Source organism: Parambassis ranga, chromosome 4 (assembly GCF_900634625.1).
Source record: "Parambassis ranga chromosome 4, fParRan2.1, whole genome shotgun sequence".
Lineage (NCBI taxonomy): Eukaryota > Metazoa > Chordata > Actinopteri > Ambassidae > Parambassis > Parambassis ranga.
The window spans coordinates 4,318,161-4,329,665 of record NC_041025.1 but is presented as its reverse complement, the minus strand read 5'-3'; positions in this window follow the sequence as shown (position 1 = coordinate 4,329,665).

Sequence of the window (11,505 nt, the reverse complement as noted above, 5' to 3'; positions counted from 1 at the left end):
TCTCCGGGCACGCCATCTCAATCTCACATTCCTCTCTCTGGGACCGAGCCTTTACACTGAGGGTGTGTTCACATTGAGCATGTTGGAGCAGATTATGTGAACCCTGGTGATTGTGTATCTCACAGTTTGGTTTGCTTGGCTCAGCTGGAAGTTGAACTCAGGTGGCACCGAGTGCTGTGAGAATGATTTTCTTTGTGTTGCTCTGGGGCAAATGCGTGGTAGAAATTGTTGTAGGATACCAACGTACACAGTTCACTGGACATAAGGACAGATAATAATAATCACCTATTATTTCATCTCCTTTAAAGGGAGGAAAAATAACGTCCTTCATTTCAAATTTCCGTGGCGATGGAATTCAAATTCTGGCAGGAAATTATACTCTATCGAATAAAAACCACACTTCTGCCTCCCGGTAGTTTTTGTTTGTATGGTGAAAGTGTGAAGATAACTTAATTAAACTCACATTTTTCCACTCAAGCAAAAAAGAAAAAAAAACACTGTGGGCTGTTTAGAAGCGGGACAAATGATAGCATTGGTTTCAGGGCACCATGTGTTCTCTTTAAAGGTTATGACCAATCAAAAAACAGCACACCACTTGTGTGCTGGAAGTATAGACAAGCAAGTCGAGAAGAAAAAAAAATTTCCATGTGCACCAGCCCACAACAACCACAAATCATAATGAGAAGAAGCAGCTGACGTTTGTTTCCCCCAAATGAGCCACTTCTTTTTAAAAGCGTGGGTTCTCTTGAAATTTCATCCAATCCAGATTCAGTATGAGGCGCTCGCTAAGGAGAACCATGTGTGACAGAAGAATGTGAGGCCTGGATAACAGCAAGTTGCTGTTACCCCCACTTTTTTTTTCCTTGAAAGGGTTTTACGGTGCTTCAGCGTCCGCCAAACATTCTTGCTGTGCATGATTTCCAGCAAAAGCCTGGAGAGAGAGAGAGCCACCTCTGTCTCCACATACTGCTTCTGCTTTTTTTAATCGTCACAAAACTTTATGGATCCGGCAAATATTGCATAAGAAAAAAAAATATTAATTCACAGGTGAGTCGTTACTTATACCACACACCCACCCTTTCTCTCTGGATTAAATTTAAACCCACTGTACTACAGAGGCCAAGTAGGCCACGCTTTACTGGAGCACAACGCAGGCTAAAAAACAAATGTAACGGCTCCCTACAACAACAAATAAGCCACAGTTAGTATACAGCTGACAGGTGGATACCTGATTACCTAAAATCATTGTCTCACAACACAATTAGTTTTGTTTAGTCTCTGTTGCATTTATTTATCTGATTTAATTGAGACCAGGCCCAGCTAGCGTTACAGAGAGTCAGAGGTTTGTGGAGCTGGCATCAGGTTAGTGATGGGGGAGGTGTAATCTTTAATTGACTTATAGGGGCAGAGAAAGTAGATGCTATGGCATTAGCCAACAATCGCTAACTTAAACATCCAACAGACTAGCATTAGCCATAATCTAAAGCTAATCCAAGAAATGATCTATCCATCCATTCACTGTCTTAATCTACTTTGGGCCTGCTGACACTGGAGAATGTGAATCCAGCTAGAGTGGGTTTGAATCCGTATAGCCTAGTTTGTCCTCCAAACCGCTAGGTGGCACCTCATAAAATTTAGAGTTCATTCAAGCCGCTGTAGGACCACATGCACGCATTTCGTTGTTGGATTTAAAATCATAGACATCTGACTTCTCCACTATCATGTGCACTGTTTTAGGTTTTGGTATAACAATGATACCAGAATAAAATCAACTCATCCTGGAGTTTTTACAGACCTGATTACAGACAACCAAGGCGTGGAATGGTGAGAGCTGAGGCAGAGCTCATTATCAGTCTGGCAGGGAAAGCTAGAAAGCTCAAACCTGGTGATGGCAGCAAGACACTGGTCTTGCAAATCTGTCATGGAAAGATGGCATATTGATTCTGTCTATCACATACTGGCGGGCCAGCAATATGTGAAAATAAAACATGACTCATAGAAGCTTTTGAAAATATCACGTTATCGTTAAATTGGAAATAAGAATACTAAAGTGGGCTGGGAATCACTGAGCGGGCTGATATCATGCTGCAGTGCATCATTATAATACTTAAACTAGCTACCAAAACTTAAAAAATACTGTGAAAACACTTATGAGACTAATTTATAAATATTGTCTAATTGTCTTTTTTTTCTCCTTTGTCCTGTAAAACTCATGCTGACACACACACATAGTGTTCCCCCTCTTTCTTCTCGTCAGTCTTTTTGGGTCTATGTAGGTCATTGCTGTAAGCATAGGGACTGTTGCAGCTTTGGCTGAGGCAGTGATGGCTGACTGAGCGAGCCTCACCAAGCAACATTTGGTAATGACCACAAATATATTTGAGCACAGTTTTTCTATTTATATTGTATAGGCCCTGATCACTGTTACTCAACATTCAAGATGAGACAACCCTTCAAGAACATAGACACGTCTTTGTGTAGTGGTTTGTGTTTATGTGTATCTTCCAGTCTTCATCAGTGGGGATCTCTCTTAACTCGTGGTCTTTAAACTCTAAGTCTTTAATCTTTATCAGAGTTAAGCTTCTATAGGCCTATGCTGCCGGGGGACACAAACATGATCCACCGAGCAGTTCCTCCACCTCTTTAACACCACCACCATCTCTATTCCCCCACCTCTTCTTCTCCCATCCTCCACCCTCATCAGGCCAATGTATGATCCATGATTTCATGGTGCTCTCTGTATTTCCTCATAGTATCTTGCTTGCTTGGGGTTTCAGGCTCTGGGTTTCTGTAAAGCACCTATGATGAGACCATTTTTATTGTAAAAGGTGCTATATAAATAAATTAAATTGAAATAGAATTGAATTTTGATATACCAATCATCTATACAGTGCACCACATTGTCACTTCAGAAAACACATGCAAAAAAATGTTTCCATGGACCTTGAAAGGTATGACACCGAGCTAGGGCATGCTAACAGTTAGCAAAAAGCTCACAAATAGCGAACCCATAAAGTTATCTGATCTGCATCACCACTGATAATTACCAGAGTTTAACAACTATGTCCCAGCAGGTCCCTGTTCATGGTGCTGGTATGGTGACCTCTGTCAAACCATATTGTCCTTCATTACAGGTTATGAGCAGGGCTCTGCTGTGATGGTACAGCAGTTGCTGTTTGACTTGAGTTACATTAATCGCCTAAATAGGAGGTGAATGCACCCTAATAAAATATCAGAATGCAGGTTTACAATGTACAATAAATGTTAAATGTTGGATAGTGGTACACTACAAGTGACTCTATTTTGGGATTTTAGTTTTGTTGTGTTTAAAAAAGGTTCAATTATATTAAAGTATTGACAATACAATTGCAACTAACTGAGAAAACAAGCATTCACACAGTATGTCACAGCAGATGCACACAACAAATGCCTTATTTACCATATTATCTAGTGCTGGCTGTCACAGTCACCACACCAGAAACAGCTTTCCATAGAATGTTCATCGATAACGAGACAGCCGGAGAGATTTGGATTTCATTGGCTGTGAGATAAGAGATACGTGAGTCTCATGTGTAATACATGAGGCTTGACAGGTTGTGCTCTCAGGTTATTCTGATTACAGAGGCTGATACTGGCCTTCTTTTAACATTGTGCAGGTGGATTGTTTACATTTATTGCATGGCTATGATCAGGTTTACGCTAAACGATAAGTTCATGTGTCATCAAATCAAATTATGCCAGAATTCTTATCAGATGATGTCATACGGCAGCATGTACATTTCACAAAACGTACTTCAAAAAGAGCACACAGGTCAGCAGCACCAGACTGTGAAATTGCCTTACTTTTGTCCACTGTACAGCCCACAACACACCCCCAGCTGAGCACACACACCTCACTAAATCACCTTTCTCTTTTCTCAGTGTGTATGTCTGTTTTGAGGGACTTTGCAGGACTGTTACAATTTCTGTGACATAATCTGCCATTCAATTTCTCTGGACAAGGATAAGAGAAAGCATTCTTGGTGATAAACTATTGCTCTAATTTCTATAATAATATGGTAATCAGTTGTGGCCACTGCCGCCCCCCTGCAAGATACAGCAAACAGACTTGTGAGTGCAGAGCAGATTGTTTCAGCTCCGGATTAGAAACTGAGCTCAGGGCAGCTGATCTGACAGAAGAAGCCTTTCACTGAGGCCCCCTGCTATAGCAACATCTAAAGCTTTACACACACACACACACACACACAGCTTCCTGTGTATAGTGGGAGGAAAGCAGGGAACACCAGACTGGAATGCTGAACCAGAGTGTGGAGCATTGATAGGAATGTTGTGTAGGCTGTGCGTGTTCAGGGTTTGTCTGTGTGCAGTGGGGGAGGGCAGGGAAGTTATTTGTGTGTGTGTGTGTTTGCAGATAGAGGAAGAGACAAACTTATTGGGCAATATTTCTTCATGAGAATAGATGATGGATAATAATCTCATGGCTGAGTGCCTAGACTGATCTAGAGCAGCAGTGTACGTGTCTTTCAAGTGTCGAGATACTTTAAATTCAACCAAAAGTGTAAGCCCTGGCTTCTTTTGCTGGCACAATCAAGCATTTAATCCAGGGTCAGATGAGTACTTCTTGATATTTGTTCAGCTTTACTTGGCAGCAGCATGACACACAGGTAAAAGTGTGGAGTTTTGCCAGTGAAATTCTGTTGATAAAGTTAGCAAAGCTTTGTCACGAATCCCTTTTTGCCTCCATCCATGCAGCACGTGTACATTGTTCATTCAATGTTCTATTAACCACTGAAGAAAGACTGGGAACAGATTATACACCTTAATAGTGCAAAAAGGAAAATGTTTGCCCACATGCTGACTTATTATGTAGCACAGTGATTGTGTGTAATTATTCACATGTAGAAGGGCTCTCATTGTAAGTCACGTGACAGTGAAATGACTGAACGGAACTGTTATTCTTGGTTTTTCGTTGACAACGTCTGGGTTTTAGTGGGGTATAATGTTAGCTGGGTTAGCTCTATAACCTGTTTTTTTACTCTATATCCAACCATTACGACTTCATTTTTAAAACTAAATCAGCATTGAGATTTTGTCCAAAGAGCAGTGTGTTGTACAGTGTGGTTGTGCACAGTGTCACTGCTTCAGAGGCCATCCATGGCGCTCTCTCTCTCCCCTCCCCCACCACGCGGTCTCTCTATCTGTCTATCTCTACCTCTGCTCTCTGACCTGCTTTCAGTTGCCTCATCAGTGGCGCAGGAGACGCTTTCTCTGTCTGTCTGTCTTTCTCTCTCCCTCTCTCCCTCTCTCCTTCTCTCTCTCTCTCTCTCTCATATGGCTGTTAGAATAAAGGCAGCACTGTATCCTACAAAACCAATGATGATGTCAGCTTGTTATTGACTCTCCCAGGTCTGAATGACTGAGCAGAGGATAGGGGGTGGGGTGGAATCTATCTATTGCAGTGAGGTGACCAGCCAGGCACAAATGAGCTGTAGTGTGAGTGAGTGCGTGTGTGCGTGCTGTTTGTGTGTCTGTGATGGGGGATGGGTGGGATCCTGCAGTTCTCGTTTCCGCAGACATAATCTGTCCCAGTTGCTGCACACCTCTTACAGTTTACAATAAGCTCTCTCTCTCTCTCTCTCTCTCTCTGCCCCTCCCCCACATCTTTCTTGCCCCCCCTCCCTCTCCTTGGGCAGAGATAGATGATTCCATCTGAGTATTGAGGCGGCGAGATGGACAATAATGGGTATTGAGAGAGGAGAAAAAAGGAACCATAATTAATAAAGATTTCTCTTAGGTAAAGTGACCTTGTCGGCAAGATCTTACTGCTTATTCGGATACATTTCTACACTGGAATTTGAACGCACAAAAAGAAAAAGGCTCGGATTTAAGAAGGGACGTCATATCATATCAAACACATAATTGTGATCAACATACATATCAGAGCTGGAAGGGTTTTTGGTCAGTTCTTGCTGCCAGGACAGTGCTAGTTGTGGTTTGAACTTTGACCCCAGGCCATGGCTACATGCATCCCTGGGACAAACACCTAACCTGACAGTAACCTGACACCTGACCTGGTGAATGTGAAACAGCGTTAGGCTCTAATGCAGATTATGAATGAGTTTTTGTTGTGATGTACAAAATATGTAAATATACTGTACCTCAAAATAGGCTAATAATACTAAGTGGCTAAAAGGCATTGTCATTGACAAAAGACCTGTTCTGATCCTATAGCACACAAAGCTATTTCAATATTAAAACAGATAACCGGCTTAAATAAATGTGAAAAAGAGAAAGCATTAATCTGGCTTTGTGGATTAATAATGTAAATGTGCCCACAGCTTCACACACGTTGTACGCTTTCTGTAGCCAGTCAGGTGTAATGGTACACGCCTAATCTGAATTTATAAATGGCAGCTGCTGTAAGATGTTGGCAGTGACGCAGCAACACTGATGTTTTACAGGCTGGTGGTCCAGGTCTCAGGTCCACATAAGTCCTCAGGCTGCTGACACCTTTGCACTGCAGAGCCTATATCATGGCTGTGCTGTTGTTAGAGGATACTTAGATTTATATTAAGACTATTGAAGTAATGAAGTAGCTGGAGCAAAAACCTTCATTTGGTCTGGTAAAAGCTCCCGTTTAAATAAAGTTGGATGTTGCTGACTCATCTAAACATTCTGTCCCTCTTGGCAGCAATGTGAAAAGAAGTGGCAGCATCGTAACAGATTGGGCACCTCTCCTCTAACCAATCATGTCTGACAGCCCACCTTAACACCACAGCTATAGATAGATTACGGGGATAACCCTACAATCCTCAGGCGATGTGCCAAATTATATTTGGACACCTCAGTATGCTTCAATCATGCATTCAGATTAAAGGTTTGGAGGACCCAGTCTTCAAGGCCTGCAGGGAGAGGGAGAGGTTTCCTCCAGACATTTCAACAGCAGCAGATATATTTCAGCTCCTATCTTAGGATTTGTACCCCACTTTTCATTAGGGCATATGTCCCAGTGTAAGAGCAGATATTATGGATTGTGTGCAGTTTTTTTTTACATAGGAAGTTGTCACTTGCACAGAAACCACAGAGGAAGTGTGTGACACCTGTAGTCACAATATCTCCTGCAGCTCAATAAATGCAAGGCATACTTTGATCAAAGTTGTGCTTAGATTGCACTTCTCCACGGTTCTCACCACCACCTTCCAGTGCCATTGTTTACAAACCTTTGTACACAAGACTGATATATTTGAATTTTAAATCCCATAAGTTCTCAATTGTCCTTTTATTTCTTTTGTTAGGCCTAAGTATTGCGACTTCCTAAATCCTCCAAAAGTCGCCAGAAGAGGCTGTCACCACCTACACCCACCTGACACAAATATTCCCTATCACCATGACAACCAGACCAAACAACTCACTAGTACACGATCACAATATATGGCTCCTACACAAAGTTTAGGCTCTAAATCTTCATAGGTTAAAGGATGGGACTCCCATATCTGCCACTGAACCTGGGATTTGTGCCTGATTTGATCCTCCACATCTTCTCATAGGTGCTTATTGGTGAGAAGAAACTGACAGCAAAAAGAAAACTGCTGCTATAAAGAAAAGTTTTTAGATTTCATGGATGAAATAGTTACAGGGCAACGTACAGCAGCACAGGGCTGTAGTAAAGCGTGGCATTAAAATCGTTGTGGACTTAAATGAGTGCATGTAGGAGCATGTGCATGCTGCTCCTGCATACCTCTCAGAGGAGATACAGTATGTGATATGAGCTGTTACTCATCATCTCCGTGTTCCCCACCAAGCAGCCCTATTTATGGAAGTCAGCCATAATCTGTCATGTGCCATGACTGGGACGTGTTAAACGGAGCCTGCAGCTGCTGCCAAAGATTGTCCGACTGTTACAGGTTTGTTATACACTATATGACTATTGGATTTTTTTCTATTTATTTGATTTCATTATAAATGTTAAATCACTTTTTAAATGATTTTCAGAACAACAAATTATTATTTGACCCAGATTTAAGGGAAAATCTATTTTTCCAGAAGTCACATCCATCGAATTGTTTTTCTTTCATAGTGCTGGGTGACTCACAGTTGGAGCCTTTATACATTTTAGATTGGCAGACAAAAAATAACAAAATGTCAACAAATTCATAACAGATTATGATCCAAATGTAAAGAGGGAAGATGATGATGATGATTATTATGATTATTATTATTATAAAAACAGCATTACAGTGAGGTAAAACACCAGTGAATAACAAACACTGTATGTGATAACAGAAATGAGATTAAATGTTGATGTTTTTAACTAAATATCATTGGCAACACATTAGCAATAGAATTTTGGATGTGGACCTGTGGGAGCAGGCTGCACAGAGGGAAGGCACACCGTGTTCCTTTATGCTACTGTATTTCTAAATGTTGCAAAGCTGCAACAATACAAAGACACTTTTCAGAGTCAAAAGAGGTTGAAGGTCAACTTCAGTTGTCACTTGTCATGTTGACCTTCATTGCATATATAATATATTGTATGAGCCTCTAAAAACATGGATTTATACAGTTTCAATTGATTTATTATTATTATTATTAATAATAATATTTTGTCTAGGCTTCATTAGTATCTTCATTGCAGCAGCGGCTCAAGTTTGGATTTAATTGTTAAATAAATACATACACAAATAAAAGCAAAGGTCAGTGGCAGGCGCCATTAAACTCCTTAAAAAGAAGCGTAGTTTAGTTTTTTTTTATTACTTTGATGAAGGATGCAGTTTCCTCATCACTACACGTGCATGTTAGCTTGATCACATTTGCTAATTACAACTGTATATAGACTAATGGTGTTTTTAGTTTGCATATATGTTTCAATGTGTGTAACCTGATATGAGGTCAAAGAGGAAAAGCCTAGGAAGGTAATTTCACTGGCGGACAGGTTACTATTTAAGCAACCAAATCAGCAGCAGTGACACTGATCAGGTGTATTTGGACACGGATTTATTATTCTCCTCCTCCTCGCGTTCAGATCACTTCCCTGTGTCTTTTCACTCAGGAGAGTCTTTGACTGTCTGAGCTGGATTTCTTAGCTGTAAATGTTAATATGTAACAAAGTGAGCTGGGATCAATGAGGATATTAAAGCGACCAGCCTCCCTTTGTCTTATCCACCCGTTGAGGCTGAACAACTCTCTCTCTCTCTCTCTCTCTCTCTCTCTCCTTTTTCATTCCCACACATACACAGCCAACATAACACCGACACACACTCAATGCAATATCTGTTTCTCTCTGCTCTGCTAAATAATTTAATCACTTAACAGCAACAGCCAGCCGTGCTATTCTAGTAGCTCCACCATGCAGGGTAAATTATAGCTCTGTAGGTTGAGCACAGCCATTACTGTAAGGCCTTATGAAGACATATTATGGAGGCATGCTTTGGTGAGACCTTTGTCATTGTCACAGCACTAAATATGCCAGAGGTGGAATGAGCGATTACTTGTCCTTTGGAGTGGATATAGTATAATAATGCTATGGCTTTTTAACGCCTGATGCTCTCACGGCTGGATGCGCAATTGCTAAATAAATTTGTGGCTAAAGGAACAGTGTGAGGTTTAGAGTGTTGTAGCATCTTTTACACCTTCTTCTGCAACTGTGGCAAAATATATATAACATGCATGATAACAAATGGGCTTTAAGTCCTGCCTGACCATTTATGTTCATACACACACATGTTCATCAACACACTAACACACTATGTTTTCCTGCCTTACATAACAAGACTGCAAATAATGCTTCACGTGGCAGAAGACAAATTCCTAAGTGTCATATTCCAGTGTCACACACTGTTCCCCTCCAGGTGATTCTATGTGCTGTCCTTGCTGAGCTGTCAGCTAATACTCACTGGCTAAATTGGTTGGGAGTCCCATGTTGTGTGTTGATTGGAACGAGGGGGGACGACACGGAGATATTTAATGGATCGTTGGGATTTCTGTGTGACTGTGACCTTCCATTTATTATTGCACCAATGAAGATACGCTTGTTATTAATAATTTATATAATGTTTAATATGTTGTGCTATTACTTAACACGTATAATTATCTTAATTGTAATTTAACTAATTAATCTAAGGTCTAAAACAGATGAGACTTTGGTAAGACTGCAGCTTGTGTCCTGTTTGCTTAGTATCAGCACCAAAATACACTGGTAGGTGTAAGAAAAGATGATTTAGGTTAAAAATATATAGATATATATAGATTATAGATAAATATATATATATATGTGATATATACACTACTGTTCAAAAGTTTGGGGTCACCAAGCCAATAATGTTATATTTCCAAGTGACCCCAAACTTTTGAACGGTGGTGTATATAAGTATAGGACTTGTTTGTCTGTTTAGAGTGACATCAGGTAAAAATGTGATATAATATAAATATAAATATACATTTTATAAAGTATATTTTTTCTATCATTTGCATTTTTATTGCATTTCCTTTTTTTTTTTTATTTATAGTGTTAATTTAAGACAGTTGGACCAAAAGTGTTTTTGTTCCACTCTGTTAACATGTCTGTTGTAAAGGTGGACATTTTGAAATGAAGGTCTACGGGGACCAACTCATTTTTTAGCTTAGCCCCCAGAGGCTTCTTGAGGAACTGCAGTTTTGATAGTAATAGTAATATAGTAATAGTGCCATGCCAGAAACTCAGCCCACACTTAATTTGGTGTAAATTCCAAAGACGAATATAAATCAGTTACACAAGACACACACAAGAACAGACATTGCAGTCTCCCACAAAATTGCAGTGGCCTTCGTGCAGCAGACACACAGATGTCCCCCCACCATGTATAATAATCATTACCCCATCCTCCACTCTCCTGTTACAGCCACGCTAAAGCTCACAACACACAGAACCCCCTGGCTTTGTGTGCTTGGGTGTTGCTTTGACTTATCTGTGTATACGTGTGTGTGTGTGTGTGTGTGTGTGTGTGTGTGTGTGTGTGTGTGTGTAGATGAGTGCAGGCTTTCATTTAATGCATACACCAGTAGCTGTCTATCATTGTTTGTCTTTACAATATTGGTCTGGGTCTGCTTCTTCCTCTGTGGTTTACTGTACATTAAGCAGATACCACCACTCGCTCCTCCACCACCCCATTCATAATGTGTGCATGTATGTTTGCACTGAACTAGCACATTATCTTACCTCAAGACAGGCATGTCAAAAACATCCATTTTCTGCAGTTAAATATAAGTGCTACCAATTGCTGCAGTGTTAAAATTGTATTCAAAATTACAATGAATGCATATCATCATACTACAGTTTACAGCATGGGAAACATTCTTACAGCCTAAGGCCTTAAAAGTGAATTATTTCATTATGCTATACATAATAATATTTGATGAGTGTTATAGGATACATGTGCTGTACTTCAAAAGCTTCACTTTAATGTATGTTTTATATTATTGTTTTTTAGAAAAATTGACATTTCGTGTGACTAAGTGGTAATTCACTGT